Consider the following 25,695-nt stretch of genomic DNA (forward strand, 5'->3'; position numbering starts at 1 on the left):
CTGTGTTCTGGTGGATGAGGCTGGATATTTTCTTTCTGGTGGGCAGGACCACATCCAGTGGCGTGTTTTGGGGTGTCTGTGACCTTATTAAGATTTTAGGCAGCCTCTCTGCTAATGGGTGGGTTGTATTCCTGTCTTGCTAGATGTTTGGCATGGGGTGTCCAGCACTGGGGCTTGCTGCTCATTGAGTGGAGCTGGGTCTTAGCATTGAGACAGAGATCTGTGGGAGACCTCTCGCCGATTGATATTATGTGGGCCCAGGAGGTCTTTGGTGGTCTAATTTCCTGAACTCTGCTTTCCCAGCTCAGAGGCTCAGGGCTGACACCCGGCCTGAGCACCAAGACCGTGTCCGTCACATGGCTCAGAAGAAAAGGGAGAGAAAAACGAAATAAAATAAAATAAAATAAAAAAGTTATTAAAATAAAAATTTAAAAATATTATTAAAATAAAAAATAAAAAAAAAGAAGAGAACAACTAAACCAATAAACAAATCCACCAATGATAACAAGCGCTAAGAACTATACTAAAATAAACATAAAAATCTGAAACTTGTCTCTCACATACAGCAAACCCCATGTGTACCATTGCTCCCAAAGTCCACAGCTTCAATTTTGGGATGATTTGTTGTCTATTCAGGTATTCCACAGATGCAGGTACATCAAGTTGATTGTGGAGATTTAATCCACTGCTCCTGAGGATGCTGGGAGAAATTTCCCTTTCTCTTCTTTGTTCACACAGCTCCCGGGGTTCAGCTTTGGATTTGCCCCCGCCTCTGCATGTAGGTTGCCCTCTGGCATCTGTTCTTCGCCCAGACAGGAGGGGGTTAAAGGACTGGCTGATTAGGGGCCCTGGCTCACTCAGGCTGGGGGGAGGGAGGGGTACGGATGCGGGTTGAGCCTGCGGTGGCAGCGGCCGGCATGATGCTGCAACAGCCTGAGGCGCGCCGTGTGCTCTCCTGGGGAAGTTGTCCCTGGATCACGGGACCCTGACAGTGGCGGGCTGCTCAGGCTCCCGGGAGGGGAGGTGTGGACAGTGACCTGTGCTCGCACACAGGCTTCTTGGTGGCGGCAGCAGCAGCATCCGCAGCTCGCACCTGTCTCTGAAGCTGGTTTAGGCGGTGCTCTGAAACTCCTCTCCTCGTGCACCCAGAAACAGTGGTCTCCCTGCCTCTGAGGCAGGTCCAGACTTTTTCCCGGACTCCCTCCCGGCTAGCTGTGGTGCACTAGCCCCCTTCAGCCTTTGTTCACGCCGCCAACCCCAGTCCTCTCCCTGGGGTCTGACCTCTGAAGCCAGAGCCTCAGCTCCCAGCCCCCGCCCACCCCAGCAGGTGAGCAGACAAACCTCTCAGGCTGGTGAGTGCTGGTTGGCACCAATATCTGTGCGGGGATCTCTCCGCTTTGCCCTCCGCACCCCTGTGGCTGCGCTCTCCTCCATGGCTCCAAAGCTTCCCCCCACTGCCACCCCCCGTCTCTGCCAGTGAATGGGGCTTCCTAGTGTGTGGAAACCTTTCCTCCTTCACAGCTCCCTCCCACTGGTGCAGGTCCCGTCCCTATTCTTTTGTCTCTGTTTTTACTTTTGTCTTTTGCCCTACCCAGGTACGTGGGGAGTTTCTAGCATTTTGGGAAGTCTGAGGTCTCCTGCCAGTGTTCAGCAGGTGTTCTGTAGGAGTTGTTCCACATGTAGATGTATTTTTGATGTATTTGTGGAGAGGAAGTTTATTTCCACGTCTTACTCCTCTGCCACCTTGAAGGTCCTCCCCTGCAATTCTTACAGAGGAAATCATGTGTTTTAGTGACAAGAGCACTGCTGAGAATTAGGAAGCTTTGCTTCTGCTCCTGGCCTCATTGCTTACATGCTGTTTGGCATTAACATCAAACTTCCCACTGCCTCAAGTTGCTCATGTGTATAATGAGTTCTTCTGTTACACCACTGAGGTCTACCTAACAGGGATGATATGAGAATTAATTGGGGGGTGGGGGAGTCTTTAACCTGAGAAATATATTTCTAAGAAATATATTTAAAAATAAATAAAACAAAGTTACTTAATAGTTAAAATGCTTTCTAAATCTCTTCAGTTATGATGCTTTTGATTTAATGGTTTCCAAAAGGAGCAACAAAAATTCATCTGCTCTCCACTTTGAATCAAAGAGTGACCATGCAGCTACAGCATTATATACTAATATGTTTCTATGCACATACTACTCATCAGCTTACTTCTCCTAAAGTGACACAGCATGAAAGGCAATCATCTGCTCTTGCACAGTGAAATGAAGATATCCGTATTAACCAAGCAAATGAGTACATGATAATTGTTCTTCAGGGATAAAATAACAACACCTTGCTTTGCTGGAAGTCCTAATGCAGATGGTGTAAAACATGATAGCATATTACATGGAATAAGACTTTATGTTGAAATTCACTGATTAAACATGACACATTAGGGATGCATGCTTTTTGAAAACACAGTAAAAACATTAGATTAGAATTATAATTTTAGTGCAATGTAAATGCCATTATTATAATTTTTAAAGTATTTTTTTAAAGTATTTTTAAAAATAACATAATGTAATGAAAACTTATACTAGTATAAGCAAGTTGATTGTAGTAGGAAGGCCTGAATACAAAGTAAATCACAAAAAAATCTCACTTTATGAATAAGTCTGGACATATATCCAGATAATTCTATAAGGCAGGTGCCATTGGTAACTGTTTGGAATGTACTGAATCACCCCCAAAATTTCAACTCAAATCCTTAAAATAAGAGGAAGTTTAACATAGAAGAAGGCTAACATTTTGAAATATATTACTCTATTAATGCTTAAAAATAATACAAAATGTATTGATTGTAATATTCAAAATATACAAATACAATATTTAAGAGACTGAATAATACATGAAAATCCTGAATCTTTGGATTTGTGTTGTACAAGTCTAAAAACATTTATGCATATGTGGATCAACAAAAGACATGGATTTAGCAAACCTAGGTTTTCATCTTGGATTTGATACATGAACTCTGTGGTCCGGGCAAGTCAAGTTTTCTCACTTGAGAAATAACAAAACTAGACAAAATTATCTTTCAATTTCCTCTAAACTAAGATCTCTGAAACCTGTATGAACTCCATTTTTCCTTAAGTCACAAGTTAACACAGTGTTTACTTGATGGATTGTAAAAAGAAAGGTATTAAATAGGTTGTAGAAACTGATATCACATATTCCTATTGTTTGAAAAAGTTTCAAATGTTCAAATTATTCAATTACAAACTAGCAGAATGCTAGTCAGTTTTCACAAAAACATACATAATTATCTAAAGAAATATTGGTAATCATAAACTCATAAAGAGAGCAAAGGAATAATGCCCTTTTAAATTCTTAAACCTGACAACCAAGCTAAGATACTCTCCCCCCTTTTAAGACATTTAGCTTACATTAAAAAGATCTATTAAGAATGCCTACCAGCTCAGCAATATCAGCTTTTTGTCATCTTTTACACCAAATCAAAATTAATCAATGAAACTTTGTTTATTCAGAAGGTGACTCTGTAAAGCAAAATTAACAAAACCAATTGCAAATGAAAACAAATAGAAATACAAAAATCAAGACCATCCAGAAATGTTTTGCATCAGCTAACATTTGATGAGCACCTACTCTGTGTCAGATGCCATCTTAAGTGCTTCCCATTTGCTGGTTCCTTAAATACTCACAACTCAAAGAGGTGTTACTGCTGTGTCATTTACACAGATGACAACACGAGGCACAGAGAAATTTAGAAAGGCTCAAAGCTCATCTAGCTCCCAAGTGGCTGAGCCAGGACTGGAAGCCAGGAATTCTAGTTCCAGAGTCTATGCTTTTTTACCACTCTAGACCCTCTCAACATATGTCATGCAGTTTGGGAAACCACGGGTAGATCAATGTGAATGAATCACTGGAAAATGTGAGATGACAATCAGAAGAGAGTTTGTAGTAGGAGTCTGGATTTAACAGAAATGACTGAAATTTTCCAAGGAGAGATGTGATATGAAAAGAGCAGGGACTTCCCTGGTGGTGCAGTGATTGGGAATCCGCCTGCCAATGCGGGGGACACGGGTTCGATCCCTGGTCTGGGAAGATCCCACATGCCGCAGAGCAACTAAGCCCATCCGCCGCAACTACTGAGCCTGCGCTCTAGAGCCCACGAGCCACAACTACTGAAGCCCACGGGCCCACGGGCCTAGAGCCCATGCTCTGCAACAAAGAGAAGCCACCGCAATGAGAAGCCCACGCACCGCAACAAAGAGTAACCCCTGCTGGCCGCAACTAGAGAAAGCTGCATCAACGAAGACCCAATGCAGCCAATCAATCAATCAGTGTATTAAAAGAAAGAAAAGAAAAGAGGAGCCTTTCAAACATTTCTGGCTGCGGTGCACACAGCGCACTAGAGAGACCTTGCTAGCCAGGAGGCTCCCGCTATTATGAACACGAGCCAGCAGTGACCCCAGAATGCAAAAGGCAGTGTAAGAAGTGTGAGGAGGCACTGTGAAAATAACCAAGGCGTTGTGAGATAATGACTAAGGCATGCAACCAATTATTGTTGCAGGAGGAGGAGTGGTAAGAAACCTATGAAATAAAAGGAAGTTCAACAGTTTTGAACTCCATGCACTTGGAAATGCATGATGTCATTACAAAAAAAAAAAAAAAAAAGGCACCAGAAAACACAATTGGTACGAATGGTTAAGATCAAGTCAATGAATTCAATTTTAGGTGTTGTAACACATCCTAAAGCCTCAAATTAATAGTATGAAGTTTTGAAGATAAAGTAACAAGTTTGTATCTAATGTCTTCCTTTGAGCACAGGGAGTTAGTAAGAGAATGTTACAAATTTTCAAAAACTAAACTGCATGTAAATTTCTAAAGCAGTCACCAAAAAAGAATTTGGGCTTTGCCTCCTAAAAGGATTAAATTATGGTTCAAAGAAATAAAATCCATGTAAACCTGTATAGTTTCCCAGAAAAGATATTTGCCATTTTAACATGCTAGAGAAGAATTTGAAATGAATCTTAAATAACAAAACTGCATTGATACTTCATATTGTATAAACTACTTCTCAGACCATCTGTAGCTTTGTACCGGCCAATCCAAATAATTTGAGATATAATACTTTAAAAATTGCAAAGAAAAATCTAAGAATATTTTATGTATTTAAGTTATTACCGGTGAGCCAGTAGGTGAGCTTATTTTATAATAACTCTTCTCTTCTTACCTTTTGTTAGTTGGGCTGTTTCAACATTGCCAGAATGTATAACATTTATAATAATATTCTGTCACCTGAAACCAGCCTTTGATTTCTTTGTTCTTAATTTTATAAACAAAAATATTCAGTACTCACCATCAATCTGTCTCTGTCTGTTATGGTTTTCCCAGTCATCTTTTGTTTAAATGAAACACATCCTGCAGGAGTAGAATTATCAGGAAGCCCATATTTTCTGAGATATTTTGTGTTCAAAATGGTTTCTCTGTAGGCTTTTGATTTGAAAGAAAGGGTAGTTAATTATAAAATCCTTGGCTCAGAGTTTTTTTCCTTGAGTATCATTAAGTATGGTTCAACTCTTATTAACATTGAATATTAGTGTCTAAAAATCTGATGGCAATCTCATTTTCTTTCGTTTATATGAGGTATGAACATGGGTATAAAAATATGTAATCTGTTAGAGTATATTTTCTAATTATTTTTTCAAAAATATGTGCTCAGTTGAATGTTTTCTGAATTTCTGTGTGTGTCAGAGAAAATTATTCTAATATAATATGGCCAAGTGTTTCAGGTTAATTCTAAGTGAGACTGTGATATTTCTAAGCATTTCTAGAAAATAAATACAAAAACTTCTAGAGCCTAATGGCATTTGGAAAATGTGTTCCAAGGGAAAAGAGACCAAGTTACAAGTTTGACCTCTTAGGGAGATCTTTACTGTTAGAGACAAAAGGAAATTATCAACACAGCATGGTATCTATTCCAAATAATTTTTTGTTTGCTTGTTTTTAAATAGGTTAGCCCAGAGGTTAAAACATGAACACTTAATTTATCAGACATATGTTAATTAAAATTTTTATCCTTCTTGAGAGTACAAGGACCAGTAAATATTTTAATTAAAACTTTTTTTTTCCTTACCGTAGTACATGTATCACTGTGCTGCTCATATCAGTGTAGAACTTACTCCGCACATTGCTGCCTAAGTTTCAACCACCAGCCCCTCCAAAGCTGCCTCAGGTTTAAAGGGCAGTCCAGAAGTATTCAGGAACTGATGTACTCTAGGAGTATCCCTCAAACATTGACTATATAGGAACTGGAAAATTTGCTAGATCTTTAACCTCTCTGAATTCCAAGGCATGATCTGCTGCTTCCCAGATTTCCGCAACAGGTTTGAGCTGTAATTGCCCACAGTGATAACTTTCCTGATAAACTGCTTTATTGGCTTTTATGCCTTCCCTCGTTCACTTCCCATACCATTGTTTTCTGACTTCACCTTCCAAACTACTTAACACTCAAAAATTCACCTCAAAGACTGCTTCTAGGAGAACTCAAATCAAAGAGCTGGTACCAAAAGTGGTCCTAGGAAACTGACTCTTCATGGTGGAATTTTAGAATTGGTTCAGTCACATGGCAGATGACAGTATGGACCTTAGGACTAGGGGTGACTGAGAATGATCTGAATGCCTGACTGCCCAACGACCTGAGGTGAGCTGGGATGGAGACTGATGACAGGGATGGACTGACTTAGGCAACATATTGAGCATGAAAGACATGGATACACTGATAAGTACACAAGAATTATGAAACAGCTCATTGTTGTTAATTGCCATTGACACCTTTAAGGAAGAAAACGGCAGTCCCATTGTAGTCAATTATTAACTCAAGTGCTGGTGTGAAAGCCAGAAGGCTTTCATGTCAGTATCTAAAGGGCCTTTCATTTTCAGCAGCAGGGAACTATATTTTCAGACTATGCTGAAAATTGAGTCCAGGATCAGATTGTGAGATTAAAAAAATTCCAAAGAAAGCCAAACTAGAATATCTGACAAGGTCATATAATCTGACTCCTGGGTACCAAATTGCCCTAAATCCTTTGGCCAACCGAAGTGGTCCCACCCCACCCCCCCTTCCTAGAGAAAGGGTCTTCCTAGAGACCATGAAAATGCCTCACCTTCGCCAGATGGTTGTGTTGTCTTCCTCTGGATCTGCTCATACCTCCCCTCATTGCTTCTAACTGAGCAGTAAGATCAAGACTTGGCATGGCCTCACTGGGAAGTGCCTCTCCTGCTCTAGAAGGAAAGAGATCATTCACTGAAAGATCTGCAAGTCTTAGTTAACACAGACAACGGGGGCTGGAAGAACATGCATGGGTATGGACCATAAGTGTTGATATCTTACAGTGCAATGGAAAAAGGGTTATTTTAAGGGGAAACCAGTTTTATAGTTAGTTAATGTTAATTATAAACCAAGTTGATAAGTTCCCAGCTGCGGTCCCATATTCCTCAATTAGCTTACCTCAGTCTAAAATATTTCTTATTCTCTCTAATGCTCTCTAAGGCAGTCAAGGTCCTTTTTTGCTCCAGCTACTCTGTGTTACTTTATCTTGCCCAAAGTTTAGAAATTGATTAATCTCTAAGGGAGATTACATTTTATCTGGGTCTTAAATAATTCATTCAATTTTATAGCTAATCTTTGTTTACTCATTGTCATCACAATCTAATGGAGGGCAATCGCCTTTACTCTGTCCTTAGAAATTATCTGAACATTTTATATTCTCAACCAATTTCCAGCATTTCAGAGTTGAAGATAAGTTTGATTCAAAATTTCTTTGATAATCTTTCAGTTCGGTAGTATTGGGTGATTTTCCAAACTTTGTGTGTCATCATCCATTCTGTGGGGGAAAAAAAATCCTTATTTTTTAAAAATTGAATTCAATGTGAGAAGAAGCATGACATGTATTTTCATACTTGCTACTTGAAGTTAAATGATCAATCATCAGTATACTTCCTAAACATTAGGAAAAGTCCCTTGACTATGCAAGAGAGAACATAGGAAACTTCTCCCTTTAACGGAAGAGTGAACCCCGAAGGTCGAAATAGAGAAAAAGGAAGATGCACGTTTCTGAAAATTTAATCATTAAATGATAGTGACTGAGCATATTGATTTCTTCAGATTTTATGTCCAAGAGGAAATTTCAGTCTTCAGAAAAGACATATTCTATAAGTATTTAGAGTAAATATTATGAAACTATGTATGTTTTCAGAGAGTACTTGTTAAATGGAAATAATTTCTATATATAAGCAAGCAATAGCCTGCATTTGATGCCTTTATATTCTCAACTTGTCCCACTCCCAAAGAAATTAATGCTTACTTAAAAATTAAATAAACCTTCTTGGAAAGTTATATGATTAGTAGAAATCAATGCATGTTAATTTAACTAAACAGCAGAATTTTATATGCTAAGATTTAGGATATTAACCCTTAAAAATCTAAAACAAATAAAACTTCTAAGAAAATATACAAAGAGTCAAAGTTTTATGTAAGAAACAAACTCACAAGTTATAAACTTCTGGTTGAAATACAAAAAATAAAATGTCTGTTACAGAAGGAAAGTTACAGAAAACTTTTAAGGAAAATATGTCACAGTATTAATTAAATTCGAGAATTTTTTAATCATCGGGATTTTAAGATTAAATTTCAGACCGTTATAAAAGATACTGCTACAAAACACTAAAAGGAAATGTTATTACGAACCAATGAAATGAATAGACAAAGCATGATACTTATTTTATCTCTCTTTTTGCTAATGGAAATTATGTACAGCAACTTGAAGTCCTCAGAAGCATTGAAACTTTTTAATAACTTGTATTTCATACTATGTACACGACTCAGTGGGAAATTTCTCAAAATTCTACAAAGAATTTGTTCTAAGAAAGTTGGAATTACAAGAGGAGATAAAAATTCAGAGAAACTGTGAGACTTTACTTTCCTATCTGAAATCACTGCAGATTAATTCCAGTTGGAGGGATCAGTGTGATCCCTGGAAATTGGAAAATGCAGTTCTTCTCACAGAAAGGGAATACAGTGGATTTTATAACTACAAGACACTGAGGCCTAGAAATATAAAAAAGAATGGGTAGTGAATACTTGGAAAGAGAAATTATGAATACTAGGAGTCTGCCAGCACTTCCTTATTTTCTGTTTCTGAATGCAACACAACTGGAAAATCAGATAAATACTATACATTTTTGAATAAATTAGCTAATTTTGTATAACAATCCATCAAATATATCATTACTTTAAGAAAGAATCATATTTTTAGCTCACTTTGGATCAAAAACTTAGGCTGAGCTTGGCTTGGTGGCTCAATTGGGCTCCCCAGAACTCCCATGTGTGTCCAAGAGTCGGCTAGACACCAGCTGTTCTAGGATGGTGTCAGCAGGAACAGCTGGGCCAACTGGCATAAATGGACATAAAGAGGATGTCGTAACTCTTTTTAACATGTTTCTCACATTCCTTCAGTAGACTACGCTGGGAATTTTTCTGTAGTGAAAGTCTGGGTGCAAAGCAAACCACAGTTTGCAAGCCCATAAGCATCACATTTGCTGACCTCAGTTAGCCAAACCATTCATATGACTGAGCCCAGAATCAAACGTGCTTCAGACTATCCACCTGCAATAACAGAAACTAATATTGGGCAATCAGTATAATTACTAAATCACAGTTCACTCTCTGGCTACACCCTGTCATGTGTAAAATATGCCCCACTTCATCCAGTATCTCTAAAACCCCATCCAATCTTGCATTAAGCTTGGAGCCCAGGATATCATGATTTGCAGCCAGACTTATCTATTCTGATGTGGCCTCTGTTGATAAGGAGACCAATTAACTAAAATAATGTATCCAATTTCCATATACCAAACCATGAGACAGGAACAAGAAAACTGCAGTAAACACTATTATTCAAAAAGCGGAATAGAGGAAGGAGCATAATAGTCACCGGTCCATAACAATTCTGAAATCCTGCTGAGCAAATGTTGTAAGATACTTCTGATCTGTACATAGGGAATGTTTTCAGATCAAGGCTTAGTTATGCTCCTTGGAGATGCCTCTGCAGTACAATATTCTCTTTGAATCTTGGCTCCGCCACTTCTGAGACTTCATTAAAAATTATATCCGTTGAGCAACATTCTCAGACTGGTCCTCCTTGTAGAAAGTTGGGGCCCTAGATGCCTTTTTGCACTTTGGATAATATCACACCATTTTAAACTAAGATCACACTACTTTTTCTAATATAAGCACTCTCAAAAATTGTGTGGGTTTCCCATGATACAATTATATTACATTCCCTGCACCAAAAGCCAAGCACCCATTTTTTTTTAGACATTCCTTTGTCTCTCCAGACTTAAGAACTGCTAATTTTAGTTGTTGTATGACAATGTCCTTAAGGTTCCTAGTAGTTCACTTTATAACTGCAAGAGGCATCCAGAAGTCATATCAGACCTTGGTTTGATTTTTGCCTCCAGGTTGTATTCTACTTTGATAGAAAGTCTGGAGGTGGGAAATAGTTTTATTTTCCAACTCAACTAATCCTCATTTCTCTATATTTTCTCAAAATTCTGCTTGTAAATTTGCTAGTTCTTTCTTTAGCTTATGTTTTTTCTTATAGTTCGTTGCTATACATAACCATATAGTTGCTGACACTTTCAACATTCTGCATAATTGCATTCTGCCTTTCTGAATGTCTGCCAATTTCAACAATCATGTGGTTGAAATCCAAAATTCCCTCAGCAATATCAAACAGATGATGGGGATGATCTATATCTGTGATGTCTAAAATGGTTTCTACTTTCTACACGTATCTATTAAACAATTGAAGGGTGGGTATGTGACTGAGTAAATAAATTTCTAATTCAAATTAACTTTAGTTAATTTAAATTAAATTAGCCACTTGCAATTAGTGGCTATTGTTTTAGACAGTGTAGCTCTGGTACTTTTTTTTGTCACCCACGTTACCGCAGGCAACAATTATACCAATTATTTTACCATTGCATTGAATCATTTTTTTCAATCTCTTTTAACAATTTCATCACCTAATTCCAGACTCTTCCTGTTATCCGGTCACAGATTCAAATTTTAACTAATTTTATTGTTGTTGTTATGGCAATTCCTCCCTCTGGTATATGCTTCTGTGGTTGTATAACACACCACCTAGTAAGTTCATGGTTTCAACAACTGTTTATTTAACTCATTGTGGGTTGGTGATTTAACCTGGGTTTGACTGGGCAGTTTTTCAGATCCCTGCTAGGCTCCCATCTACGTCTGGGATTCAAACGTGCTTATCTAGGAAAACCTCAGGTTGGACAAGCTAGGTCAGCTGGAGTAAATAGGAAAAACCCATTCTTCTCTACGTGCTTCTCATGAATCCTTCCAGCAGGTTAGTCCAGGCATGCTCCTATGGTGGTTGGGATGTGTGAACAGCAGGAGATAAAGCTCTGGCATTCAAGAACATTTCTCAAACTCCCCAACATACAGAAAGGACAACTAGCTAGCTAGATATATAGAAATGATTTATAAAAATGGAATCATTCTATGCCAGATTAATAAAAGCTTTACATTTGTTTACTTGAAATTGACAGGAGAAAAAGAAACTGGACCGAAGTGAAGGAATTTTAGGATCCCAGTTAAATTTTTCTTTTACCACAATATATCTCTCTAAGGTTATAAAAATAGATTACAAAAAAGCATTAAGATGCAAGAATCAATATATTTTTATACCAAATGTTTTCTGCTTTATAGGATATTGATTACATTCCTACAAAGAAGGATAAGGTATCATTATCCTTAGTATCATAAGATCTCCTCCCTAATCATAAATCATAAGATCTCCTCTCTAATCATAAATCACCATCTACTGGTTTTTATGATATATATGTTCATTCCACCACCACAGTGCCCACAGAGGTTTACTCAAATGCCAACATTTAAATGTATTCAATTTTCATCATGAACGTTTTTTATCACTGAGAGACTAAATATACAAATGGACAAGGACCAGACCAAATATAAAAACAGAACTCTGACCCACAGCCTGCAGCAACCTTCCCAGGAAATCAATCCCTTAGCTACAATAACTAGCCCAGGAAGTCAGTCCACTGTAAGTCAGACTTGGAGGAAGCGAGACTGCTTTCTCTAGTTAACAGCATTGCTCCACGAAGCCAAACAACAGGCTCTGTAACAAGCAGCCCCAAACAGCCAGGACATGATTAATAACAATAGCTTTCCTGCGTGTTGTCCCTACTTCCAATTTAGGACCAAGCGGGAAAGCCAGACACACACACTTAACCAATCACATAGGACACCCACTCCTCGTTAGTCTTCCTACAGCTTCCTCAGGCCAACAGCCTCCAACCAGGGTATACCTGAAGCCTCCCTTTTTCTCCACCATACAAATTTCCCACTCCCCTGCCGGCATTTGGGTCTCTGCCAAAATGCAAATGATGGTGGCTGGCTCCCTTGTTATGGCAAGGTCTCAATAAATGGACTTTGCTTATTCTCATTTGTTGTATCTTTATTTCCACACCACAACCTTTTCTACCTCTGCTTATTTTGATTCATGAGTAGATAGGTCTTTCTTATGATTTCTTTTACCTGGCAGATATACTTTTATTATGATTATATTACAATATAATTACAAAAATTATAATTTCAATTGGGTACATATTTGTAGTTAATTTTTCCTTGAAATAGATGATATATTTTCATGCTGCAAAAATCAAAACCCTAGTAGACATAGATCCTGATAAGTTATACTCCTGTTCCTGTTTCTATATCACCTTCTTCTTTGCCCACTTCTCATGGCAAACCACTTGTATTAACTTATTTTTAGTCTTTATAGTATTTTTGAAATCAGATATAAGCATATGTTAATATATTCCTACTCTCTCTTACTTACATTAAAGCATACCATACTGTATACATTCTTCTGTGCCTATTTTTATTTTATTTAACAACATATCCTATTTCACCAGCAAAATATAGATTTCCATTTTTAACAGCCTTATAGAGCTATAATTTCATAAAATAACCTGTACATTTGAAGTGTACAATTTGATGTTTTGGAAAATGTATACACTTATGAAACAATTGCCACAATCAAGATAACACATATATCATCCTCTTGTCTCCTTGTACCCCATTTTATATCTGCCTCACATCTCATCTTAGCCTGATCTCCAGGCAATCACTGATATGCATCCTATCATATGCATAAGTTTGAATTTTCTAGAACTTTACATGAATGGAACCATACAATATATATTCTTTATTATCTGACTTCTTTCACTCAGGATAATTATTTTGAAAATCTTCAAAGTTTCATGTATAAATACCTCATTACTTTTTATTGCTATGAGTATTTCATTATGTGAATACAATATAATTTATTATCCATTCTTCTCATGATGACTACTTGCATTGCTTCCATGTTTTACTTTATACAGTGAAGCTGTCATGAATGTCCATGTCCATATCTTTGTAGAAACATATGCATTCATTTCTCTTAGTAAAATACCTAGGGGTGGAATGGCTTGGTCATATGGTAAGTGTATGTTTTACTTTTTGTAAAATTACCAAACAGTTTTCCAAAGTAGTTGTACCATTTTACATTTCTACCAGCAGTGGATGAGATTTCCAGTTACTCTATTTGTTCACCAAGACTTGGAATGGTCAGTCAGTTTAACTGTAGGTATTCTAATAGAGCTTCAGGGGCATCTCATTGCGGTTTTAATATGCATTTCATTAACTAGGGATGTTGTGCATCTTTTCATGTGTTTATTTGCCATTTGTGTATCTTACCTGGTAAAGTGCTTGTTTACATATTTTGACCATTTTAATTGGATTGCTTGTTTCCATATTTCTGAGTTTTGAGATTTACATATTCTTGATATAAGTCCTTTGTTAGACAGATGAATTGCAAATATTTTCTCCCAGTCTATTACTTATCTTTTTTTATTCCTTTAACAATGTATTTTGGAGAGCAGAAATTTTTTTATCTTGGGGAGTTCTAATTTATTTTTTTCTTGTATGGATCATGCTTTTGAGGAGAGCTTACATCTTAATTGTGGTGGCCCCCAAGCTGTAAGCTTATTCAGCTTTCTGCTTTGCGGAGAACTGCTTGTCTCTTTCTTGGTATGCACTCCTGACGCTGCGGTATTGAGCGTAAAAAAGGAAAATGGCTTGCGGCCAGTTTCGTTCCAGGTGCCTGCTCTGGATCTAAGAGCCCCTGGTTGCTCCCCAGAAGAAGGACGTGCTGCCCTGAGGGGGAAGTCTGTATCTCCAAAGAACGGCCCATAAGGCATGCTGACGCATAGATAGTGATGCATAGATAGTGATGCATAGATAATGGCGCATAGATAATGGCGCATAGATAGTGGCGACAGAATTATGTGGAAATACAAGGTTTGCTGATTTGTTGTCTGGTATTCGTTCCGTACTAAACCTATATATACATTCATGCTCTTTGAATAAACTAGCCTTGCAACCATCAGTTGTCTTGGCCCTTCTGACCCCATACTGGTGCTTTTCAGTTCCTTACCCCTCACCGCCAGGAACTTCTAGCTTTCTGCAGCCGGTCTGCGGCAAGTGGCGCCCGAACAGGGACCTGAGTGCGTGAGGCATTTTGGAAGATTTCAGGTAAGTAGAACTCTCGAGTGAGATAGTGTGGCCACAACAAATAATTTCGTTTTTAGGACGGTAACTCGAGAAAGAGTCAGAAGTAAAATAATATGGGACAAAAGGGCTCTAAGGAGCGTGATTTATTTGCTCAGGTTTTGCTTTCAATGTTAAAAGCCCGTGGAACTAAGGTAACTACCTCACAACTTCTGGAATTTTTGCAATTAGTATATGATGCTTGTCCTTGGTTCCCTGAAGGAGGATCAGTGGACTTAGCAATTTGGACTCGTGTAGGAGATGAATTATCTAAATATCATGAAGCTCATGGACCATCTTCTGTTTCAGTTTCCATTTTTAGCTTGTGGAATTTAATAAGAGATTGTTTTAATCCAATTTATGATTCAGTTCCAAAATTAACAGCTAAATCTGTAGAACATGTTGCTGCAGTAGCTACTGCTCCTCCGTTGCCACCGAGGATAAAAAGTGTTAATTCACTTGATGATGATGACTTTTCTTTTGATTTAGCGGGTGAAGAAGCCAAATATGAGGCTGAAAAATATCCTGATGAAAATATTCTTCCGCGGTTACAGCAATTACATGTCTCTGTCCCTATCCCTCCTAAGCTTAGTCCTTTACAACAAGCAGTACGGGGAGCTCTTAATAGAGGGGAGGATCCTTTATTCTGCTGCCCGGTGGTGGAACGACCCAATCCTCAAAATCCACAACAAAATAATCGGGAATATCAGCCTCTCTCCTTTAAGGTTTTGAAAGATTTAAAAGCAGCCTGTGCACAATATGGGCCTACAGCCCCTTTCACTATTACTATGTTGGATACTATTGCAACAGAAGCATTGCCTCCAGCAGACTGGAAATCTATTGCTCGTGCTTGTCTCACTGGTGGCGACTATTTACTTTGGAAATCAGAATATTATGAAAAGGCTGCTGAACAAGCTGAAAGAAATACTGCACATAATGTGCTAGTAAATTATGAGATGTTGATTGGGGAAGGACAACATCAGTTATTACAGGATCAATTAGCTTTCCCTTTTGTGGCTTATGCTCAGATCAGTCATATAGCTCTACATGCATGGAAACATTTACCTGCCTCCACTAGGACTGAAGACCTTGCTAAAATAAGGCAAGGGGCAGATGAACCTTATGCTGATTTTGTGGATAGATTATTACAGGCTGTTGATAGAATTATTTCTGATGGTCCTTCTGGAGCAATTATCGTCAAACAATTGGCTTTCGAAAATGCTAATAATATTTGTCAAGCAGCTATACGTCCATGGAAAAGGAAAGGAAATTTAGAGGATTATATTCGAGTTTGTTCTGATATTGGATCATCTTACTTACAGGGAGCAGCTATAGCTGCAGCCCTAACTAAGGCAGGATTTGGGCCAAATGCTAAAAGTAAAAACTGTTTTAAATGTGGGAAGCCAGGTCATTTTGCAAAAAATTGTACTGTTGATACTCCTAATATGCCTATCGTAAGTTCTGTGCCTCAAGGTAAATCTCCTCCTCCCACAATTTGTCCCCGATGCAAAAGAGGACGGCATTGGGCTAAAGAATGTCGATCAGTGACTCATAAAGATGGAACTCCCTTGTCGGGAAACTTCCGGAGGGGCCTGCTCCGGCCCCATCAAACAATTGGAGCAATGTCAATAATCCCCCCACAACCTGCTCCACCGCCTCCAGCTCAGACCTTTGTTCCTCAGGGAATGGAATCTCCTCCCTTCAAAGGGCCACGCCAAATAGTGCAGGACTGGACCTCTGTGCCTCCACCCAATTCTTATTAACCTCGGATATGGGACCCCAAGCCCTTCCTACGGGAACTTTTGGGCCTTTACCCCAGGGAACAGTTGGTATAATCCTTGGAAGAAGTAGTATGTCTATGAAAGGCTTAACTATTATTCCTGGGGTGATTGATGCTGATTATGAAGGGGAATTAAAGGTTATGGTTCAAACATCAAAAGGATCTTTTCTTATCACACCCGGTATGCGAATAGCTCAGCTTCTATTAATTCCATTCATACCAGAAGGAAAAATTTTACAACATAACAAAAGAGGAACTGGGGCTTTCGGTTCCTCTGATGCAGTTTACTGGATTCAACAAATTGGTAGGGAAAGACCACAATTGGTATTAAAAATAAATGGAAGGCCTTTTTCTGGGTTATTAGATACTGGTGCTGATGTTTCTGTTATTTCGTTTATACATTGGCCAAAAAATTGGCCCGTGCACCAAACCATTACACAGTTGCAAGGTATTGGCCAATCTAATTCTCCACAACAAAGTTCGCAATACCTACATTGGCAGGATGCTGAAGGTAATCAAGGAATATTCAAACCCTACGTATTGCCCGGATTGCCAGTTAACCTTTGGGGAAGAGATATATTACAACAAATGGGAATCCTATTGCTTAGTCCCAACCCTACTGTAACTAATATATTGTTAAATCAAGGTTATGATCCTAGGAATGGTTTGGGAAAAAATCAACAGGGAAATAAATTACCCTTACAGACTGATAATAAACGGGATAAAACAGGCTTGGGTTTTTTCTAGGGGCCTTGGATTCTCCTCCACCACATGCTGACCCTATAACTTGGATTTCTGATAATCCTGTCTGGGTGGACCAATGGCCCCTTTCTAAGGAGAAATTAATGGCGGCTCATAATATAATTAATGAACAGCTTGCTTTGGGCAGACTAGAAAAGTCTAATAGCCCTTGGAATACTCCTATATTTGTTATAAAGAAAAAATCGGGAAAATATCGTTTATTGCAAGATTTACGTGCTGTTAATCAAACTATGGTAATTATGGGAGCTCTGCAACCAGGTTTGCCTTCTCCTGCAGCCATACCTAAAAATTATATGATTATTATTATTGATCTTAAGGATTGCTTTTTTACTATTCCTCTATTTCCGGCTGATAAGTTGCGATTTGCTTTTAGCTTACCCTCTTTAAATTTTATAGAACCTATGCAACGTTATCAATGGAAAATGCTGCCTCAGGGTATGGCTAATAGTCCTACTTTATGTCAACAGTTTGTAGCTCAAGTTATTGCCCCTGTTCGTAAACAGTTCCCTCAGATATATTTTATTCATTATATGGATGACTTATTACTTGCTTATTCTGATAAACATATTTTACTTAAGGCTTATAATTCCCTTCAAAGTCATTTGTCACGATCAGGACTAGTCATTGCTGCTGACAAAGTACAGATGAACCCACCTTTCTCATATCTTGGTAAGTATATCACAAATTATAATATTACACCTCAGAAGATAGAGATACGGACTGACGTTCTTAAAACTTTAAATGATTTTCAAAAGTTATTAGGAGATATTAATTGGCTGCGACCTTCTTTAAAATTAACTACGGGTCAGTTACAGCCTCTTTTTAATATCCTAAAGGGAAGTCCTGATCCTTCTTCCCCTCGTATTTTAACTTCTGAAGCTCAACAAGCACTCAAGCTTGTAAACAAAGCAATACAATCTGCTCAGCTAACTAGAATTGAGCCTTCTTTACCTATACTATTAATAATCTGTGCTACGTCACATACCCCTACCGCCTTATTATGGCAAGAAACAGGAATTCTTGAATGGATTCATATGAAAAATACGCCTAATAAAGTCATTACACCTTATTATGAGTTAATAGCAACCCTTGTTCAATTGGGTCGTAGAAGAAATATTCAGTTGGTAGGATATGAACCAAATTCTATTATTATACCTTATACTACTTATCAATATTCTTGGCTATTATTTGTCTCTGATTTTTGGGCTCTTGCTTTTGCTGGATATTCAGGAATTATTGATAATCATTATCCTTCTAATAAGCTCCTTCATTTTGCTACTCAACATCTATTTATTTTTCCAAAAACTATCTGTTCAACTCCTATTCTCAATGCCCCAAATGTTTTTACTGATGGTTCTGCCAATGGCATCGCTGTGGTTATTTCTGATGACTTACTTCATAAAGAACAAACAGATCATACCTCTGCCCAACGAGTTGAATTACATGCGATTTCCTTGGCTTTTCAAATCTTTTCACATTGTTCTTTTAATCTCTATACAGATAGCCATTATTTGGTTACTATTTTGCGTAACATAGAAACTGCTATAATTGGCAATACTGTTGATTCTCAATTGTTTCAGACTTTCTTTCAACTACAAAAGATTATTCGTCAGCATGAGTTTCCTGTAGCCATATTACATATTCGAGCCCATTCAGGTCTCCCTGGCCCATTGTCTTTGGGAAATCAATTGGCTGACGAAAATACAAAGATTATAGGCTTAAGTTTATCTCAACCTCAGGATCTTGCTACTCAATCACATAATTTACATCATCAATCTGCTGCTATGCTTCAAAAACAATTCTCTATTTCTAGAGAAACAGCCCGATACATTGTTAAGTCCTGCTCTAAATGTTTACCCCACCTTCCTGTTCCACAATTTGGAGTCAATCCTCGGGGTTTACTCCCTCATCATCTTTGGCAAATGGATGTTACTCATATTCCCTCTTTTGGTAAATTACAATTTGTTCATGTAACTGTTGATACTTACTCTAATTTTATATGTGCTACGCCTTTGGCTGGGGAATCTACTAAATATGTAATTACTCATTTATTTCATTGTTTTGCATCTATGGGAATTCCTAAAGCTTTAAAAACAGATAATGCTCCAGGATATACGAGTAAAGCTTTTGCCAATTTTTGTGCAACTTTCCATATTTCACATAAAACAGGCATTCCCTACAATCCTCAGGGTCAAGGTATTGTAGAACGTGCCAACCGACAATTAAAAATTACATTACAAAAAATAAAAAAGGGGGAATATGATAGATCTCCTCAGATTATGCTTAATCATGCTTTATTTATTTTAAATTTTTTAACTTTAGATGCATTTAGTCACACGCCTTATGAACGATTGTTTACAGGTCTTTCTGGAACCCCTCCTGAAAAAGCGCTTGTTAAATGGAAAGATCCCATGACTAACCTTTGGCATGGACCAGACCCTGTTTTAGTATGGGGCCGAGGCCATGTTTGTGTTTTCCCTAGGGAGGCAGACTCTCCGCGGTGGCTCCCGGAGCGCTTGGTTCGACATTATCATGCCATCACCAATAAACACCCTGACTCGAAGAATGCGTCGCCTGAGGCTCTCGCAATCGACCACAGCACACCCCAACCGGTTCCCCCGGCGGACGAGAAGAATGCGGCGACGGAGTAGGAGACAACTTGTCAGGGAGGCGAGGGGAGATCGAAATCAAATTACTTGGTATCAATTGCAATGTTTAGTATTTCAAGCACGTAGGATTATGGAGGAGAGTGCTCATCCTCGCTCTCCTCTTACCTTTTTTTTAGCCATGATAGCTGTATTGGCAGCCCCACCTATAGAGGCTAAATCTTATTGGGCTTATGTACCCGATCCTCCTTTATTACAACCTGTTACATGGTCTGAAGCTGACCTTCCAATTTTCTATAATGATTCTACTTTTGGAAGAGTGCTAGGAAATTTGCCTATTACTAATACTTCTGTTAATTACTCTAATTGGTTTAATACTCTCCCTGTTTGTTTAAGTCCTATGAGTACCAATTCTGGTTGTGTTAAGGCTGTTGCTTTAGAACATGCTATTTCTTACCAAACCACTGTAAATTCTCAATTTTTTACTCATTTACGTAAAAATTATAAAGCTGTGGGATCTAATATTTGTCTTCCTTGCAAACAGACTGTTCCTAGACGAGAAGATTTATCCACCTTTGTATTTTGGTATAAGGATAACGTTCCCATTCACATGAATGCTAGAGTAACTAAGCTTGCTTCTAATACTTCGTTGGATCATTCTCTATGCATATATCGCTTGAGAATTGAAGATACTGGACATTATTTGTGTATTGAAACTACCATAGGTAATCAAGGGACGTTATTAGCTGGACATCAAATTACGGTCGTAAAGACTGTCACAGGACTACAATTTCCTGCTTTTATGGCTTCTGAATTCCCGCAGTTTGATTTTCCTGTTTGTAATGATACATGGACTAAAGCCTCTGTCTGGTGTACTTTAGATTATGATAATGGCACCATACTAGTTTCTTCTGTCCCCGTTAATAATAACAGCCTTGTTTTTTACAAGCAATGGGAATTCTGGAAACTTGCCTTATCCTTTTCTTATAGACCGGTGATTACTTGCGTCGCTCCTCCTTATGCTTTATTGATTGGAGATTTAATTGTAGAAAACACTATGAATCCTATAGGTTATAATATTACTTGTGTTAATTGTATCTTTAGTAGTTGTGTTTTGCCCGTTAAAGGATCTGCATCTGTTATGATTATGAAGCAACCTTCTTATATAATGTTACCTGTTAATTTGTCTGAACCATGGTATCATAACACTGGCATGCAAGCCTGGCTGGAATTGACTGAAGCATTAAAACGACCAAAGAGATTTATAGGTGTTCTAATATGTGCAATCCTAGCCTTAGCAGCTTTAACTGCTACTGCGGCCACTGCTGGGATTGCTCTTTCACAAACTATTCACCAGGCTCATTATGTTAATCAGTTATCTAAAAATACTAGTGTAGCATTAGCCCTACAAAGTCATATTGATACCCAACTAAAAACGGAAGTAGATGAATTAAAAAATGTTCTAATAGGAATAGGGGATCAAGTTATGGCTTTAAAATTAAAAATGCGTTTGATTTGTCATGCCAAATATACCTGGATTTGTGTAACTCAACATTTATATAATGATTCACAATGGGATTGGGAAAAAGTAAAAATGCATATATTAAGTGTATGGACTGATGGACACATTAGCCTTGATATTCAAAAGTTAAATGCCGAAATACAAGCTATTCAAGAGGCCCACCTGGACGAAGATGGACCCCAGAATTTGATTCAAGGATTATTAGATCAACTACAAGGGCTAAATCCGATACAATGGATTCATGGAGGGCTCTCAGGCCTGATATCAATTGGTGTACTACTTTTATTGGTGATCGGTTTATTACCTTGTATTGTTAGATTTGTAATGGGGCGCTTCGCTGTCTTGCGTCAGGATGTTCATGGCTTAAAACTACATTATCAAGCTTTAAAAAATAATAAAAAAGGGGGAAATGTGGTGGCCCCCAAGCTGTAAGCTTATTCAGCTTTCTGCTTTGCGGAGAACTGCTTGTCTCTTTCTTGGTATGCACTCCTGACGCTGCGGTATTGAGCGTAAAAAAGGAAAATGGCTTGCGGCCAGTTTCGTTCCAGGTGCCTGCTCTGGATCTAAGAGCCCCTGGTTGCTCCCCAGAAGAAGGACGTGCTGCCCTGAGGGGGAAGTCTGTATCTCCAAAGAACGGCCCATAAGGCATGCTGACGCATAGATAGTGATGCATAGATAGTGATGCATAGATAATGGCGCATAGATAATGGCGCATAGATAGTGGCGACAGAATTATGTGGAAATACAAGGTTTGCTGATTTGTTGTCTGGTATTCGTTCCGTACTAAACCTATATATACATTCATGCTCTTTGAATAAACTAGCCTTGCAACCATCAGTTGTCTTGGCCCTTCTGACCCCATACTGGTGCTTTTCAGTTCCTTACCCCTCACCGCCAGGAACTTCTAGCTTTCTGCAGCCGGTCTGCGGCACTTAATGATTTGAATCTTCCTATCCATGGAATATATTTTCATTTATTCAAATGCTCTTTAGTTTCTGTCAGCAATGCTTTGGAGTTTTCAGTGTACAGGTAGTTCCTAACTTTTCTCAGTTTCATCCGTAAGCACTTCATATTGTTAATACTCTAAATTACATGTCTATGGGTTTGTGAGTATTAAATCAAACTTGTATTCCTGAGATAAACTCCATTTATAATGATGTATTAACCTTTTTACATATTATTGGATTTTGAGGAATATTATTCTGGAGTATTGTTTTCTATTAATGTCTTTGGGTTTGGTATAAGAGTTTGCTGGTTTCATAGAGTGAGTTGGAACATATTTCTTCCTTTTAAATTTTCCGCAAGGATTTGTGTAGACTTGGTATCATTCTCTCCTTAAAAATGTGATAGGATTCACCAATGAAGTTGTTAGCCCATGGAATTTTCTTTTTCCCATGGAAAATGTTTGGCTACAAATTTCTTTATTGCTTCTTGCTTGTGTTTGGTTAGTTTATGTCTTTAAATTACTTTGTCCACGTCATTTAAGCTTTAAAAAGTATTGCCATTGAGTAATTAAATATATTTTGTTATTTTCTTTTTAATAGCTATAGAATCTGTAGTATTGTCACCTCTCTCATTCCTGATATTGGTAATTTGTGTCTTCTCTGTTTTATTTTTGATTAGCCCAGCAAGAATTTTACCAACTTTATTATCTCAAAGTCAACTCTTGTTTTCATGGGTTTTCTCTTTGTGTTTGTGCTTGCTATTTCATTCATCTCTACTACTCTGATCTTTATTATTTCTTCTGCTTAGTTTGGGCTTAATTTACCTCCTATTTCTAGATTTTTAAGGTAGATACTGAGGTAATTGACTCCAGAGTATTTTGTTGTTATTATTTAATGGAATTTAAATAATGAGAAAAGAATCTTGTGCATTTATCTATGTAGTTGCCATTATGCTTTTTATTACTTTGTTTAATTTATTTATGTATCTGGTATTATTTTTGGGGTCGACTGGTGATGAATACCTGGAAAAGTTTTTATTATTTATTTCATGTTTGAAAGATATTTTTGCTGCTTATAATATTCTGGATTGACCTTTTCTTTCAACATTTTGAAGGTACTGTTTTCTCATTTGCATTGTATCCAATAAAAAAAATCTGTTGTCGTTTTAATTATTGTTCCTCAGTTTTTAATGTGTCTTTTTCTTCCAGCTGCTTATAAGGTATTTACTTTATCATGGTTTTATGCAATTTGATTATGGTGTGCTTTGATGTTTTCTTTTTCCTTCTTGTTCCTTGTGCTTGAACTTTATTGATCTTTTTCTATCTGTGGGTTTATAATTTTCACTGAAATTTGGAAATTTTGGGCCCTTGTTTCTTTAAAGATTTTCTGCCCCCTTCCCTTTCAAGAACTTCAATTAAACATCATATTTTAGGTGCTTAAAATTATTCCACAGATCAGAGATATTCTGTTCATTTTTCGTGTTCTGTTCATTTTTGTTCTATCTTATGTATTTTAACAATTTTTCTAATAAAATTTTGTGTAAAAACTATTGAGAAGCCTTAAAATAATCAAATAAATAAAAATTCAAATAAATAGTTGGTGTTAAACTTCTGAGTATAATTGTTTTCCCATGTGGATTTTATAATATTTTCTTCTTACTTTAAAAAGAGACATAAAATTGAACCATGTAAAAACCCAAATTGGAATATTATTCTATTCCAATTTTTTAAAATACAAGCCATCTTCTCTCTCTACAGTGTTGCCTCATTTACACAATGAGCACAAGAAAAGCATTCATTTATTTATAATATGTGAAACCTATGAGCAAAATTTTAACTCTTCTGATCGAACTGCTTATTTCGACAAGATGAATACAATTTCAGGGCTTACTTTTATTTCCTACCTCCCAGTCTGTCATTGTTGTTGTTATTTGGTAATTGTAAGTCTGAAACTTTGGAAGAGTTTATTAACCTTAAGTAGGTGAGCAGCTTCCAGAACATCTCTACCTTTAGTGCTAAGGTGTGAAATAGCTAATAGTTGAAAAACACTGAACACAATTACAATGTAAGATAAAATTTATCTCCATAAGTAGTTAAACTGCTTAGATAAAACTTTGGGACCAAGTCAGGACAATAATTCAAATTTTTTTTTTTTTTTTTTTTAAACTTTGGGTTTATTTATTTATGGCTGTGTTGGGTCTTCGTTTCTGTGCGAGGGCTTTCTCCAGTTGCGGCAAGTGGGGGCCACTCTTCATCGCGGTGCACGGGCCCCTCACTATCGCAGCCTCTCCTGCTGCGGAGCACAGGCTCCAGATGCGCAGGCTCAGTAATTGTGGCTCACGGGCCTAGTCGCTCCACGGCATGCGGGATCCTCCCAGACCAGGGCTCGAACCCGTGTCCCCTGCATCGGCAGGCAGACTCTCAACCACTGCGCCACCAGGGAAGCCCCATCAAATATTTTTAAAGAGATTCTTTATATTTAAGAAGTGAAGGTTAGAAAATTTTATGCAATTGGATATATTTTATTAAGATGTAATTTATATATAATAAATTATATTATACAGATATTAAGTGATTAATTCCATTATTTTCATATTTTATTAAGATTTAATTTATATATAATAAATTATACAGATATTAAGTGATTAATTCCATGATTTTCATCAATTACATATGCTCAGGAACTACCACACAAAAGAAAACATAGATAATTCCATCATGCTAGGAAGGTTCTTCATTACCCTTTCCAGTCAACACACACCTACCATAGGCTATTGCCCATTTCTATTTCAATTATTTTTAGTTTAGTTTAAGTTTCTGCTTCTTTTTCTATTTTCTTATACTTTAAGGTTTAGATGACTAGTTTTACTATTTTCTTCTCAAATATAAGCAGAGCTATAATTTTCTAAGTCCTAGATAGCATTGTCCTACACATTTCATTTTCATACAAAAGTAATTTTTTCTTGTTTTTAATATAATTTTTGAGTTAATTTCCTCAAGCTATTCTTTGTCTATTACTATTTCAGTTATTTATACAATTTTATTTTTTCTTTTGTTCTGGTTTTATTTCTCTTTTTTATATTTTTAAGTTGGGTGCTTAGACCATTAATTTTACTTGCTTCTTTCCTAATAAAAGCGCATGACACTATACATTTTTTTTTCAAGTCTAGTTTAGATGTACCCAATAAATTTCTATTGTCATTCAAAATCTTGTTTTTAAAATTTTTTGTGTAATTCCTTGACTTAATTTTCAAATATTTGGGTTTCCAACATACCATTTCCTAATTGATTTTGAATATATTTCCATTGTTGTCAGACAAATATTTTTATGATGTACATTTACATATACTGAGAATTACTAAATGTCTTGTG

General features: G+C 37.3%; 1 pseudogene across 1 annotated transcript in view; it reads right to left on the reverse strand.

The window, feature by feature from the left end:
- Positions 1 to 1,474: 1,474 nt before the first annotated feature.
- LOC309619499 (small ribosomal subunit protein uS2 pseudogene) overlaps positions 1,475 to 25,695 on the reverse strand; it is a 185,139-nt pseudogene continuing 160,918 nt past the window's right edge. The window contains exon 5 of the transcript XR_014249864.1: positions 1,475 to 7,290. The product of XR_014249864.1 is annotated as a small ribosomal subunit protein uS2 pseudogene (transcript). The remainder of the gene's footprint in view (positions 7,291 to 25,695) is intronic.

This window comes from Balaenoptera borealis (assembly GCF_965194805.1).
Source record: "Balaenoptera borealis genome assembly, chromosome: 21".
In the NCBI taxonomy this organism is placed as follows: Eukaryota; Metazoa; Chordata; class Mammalia; order Artiodactyla; family Balaenopteridae; genus Balaenoptera; species Balaenoptera borealis.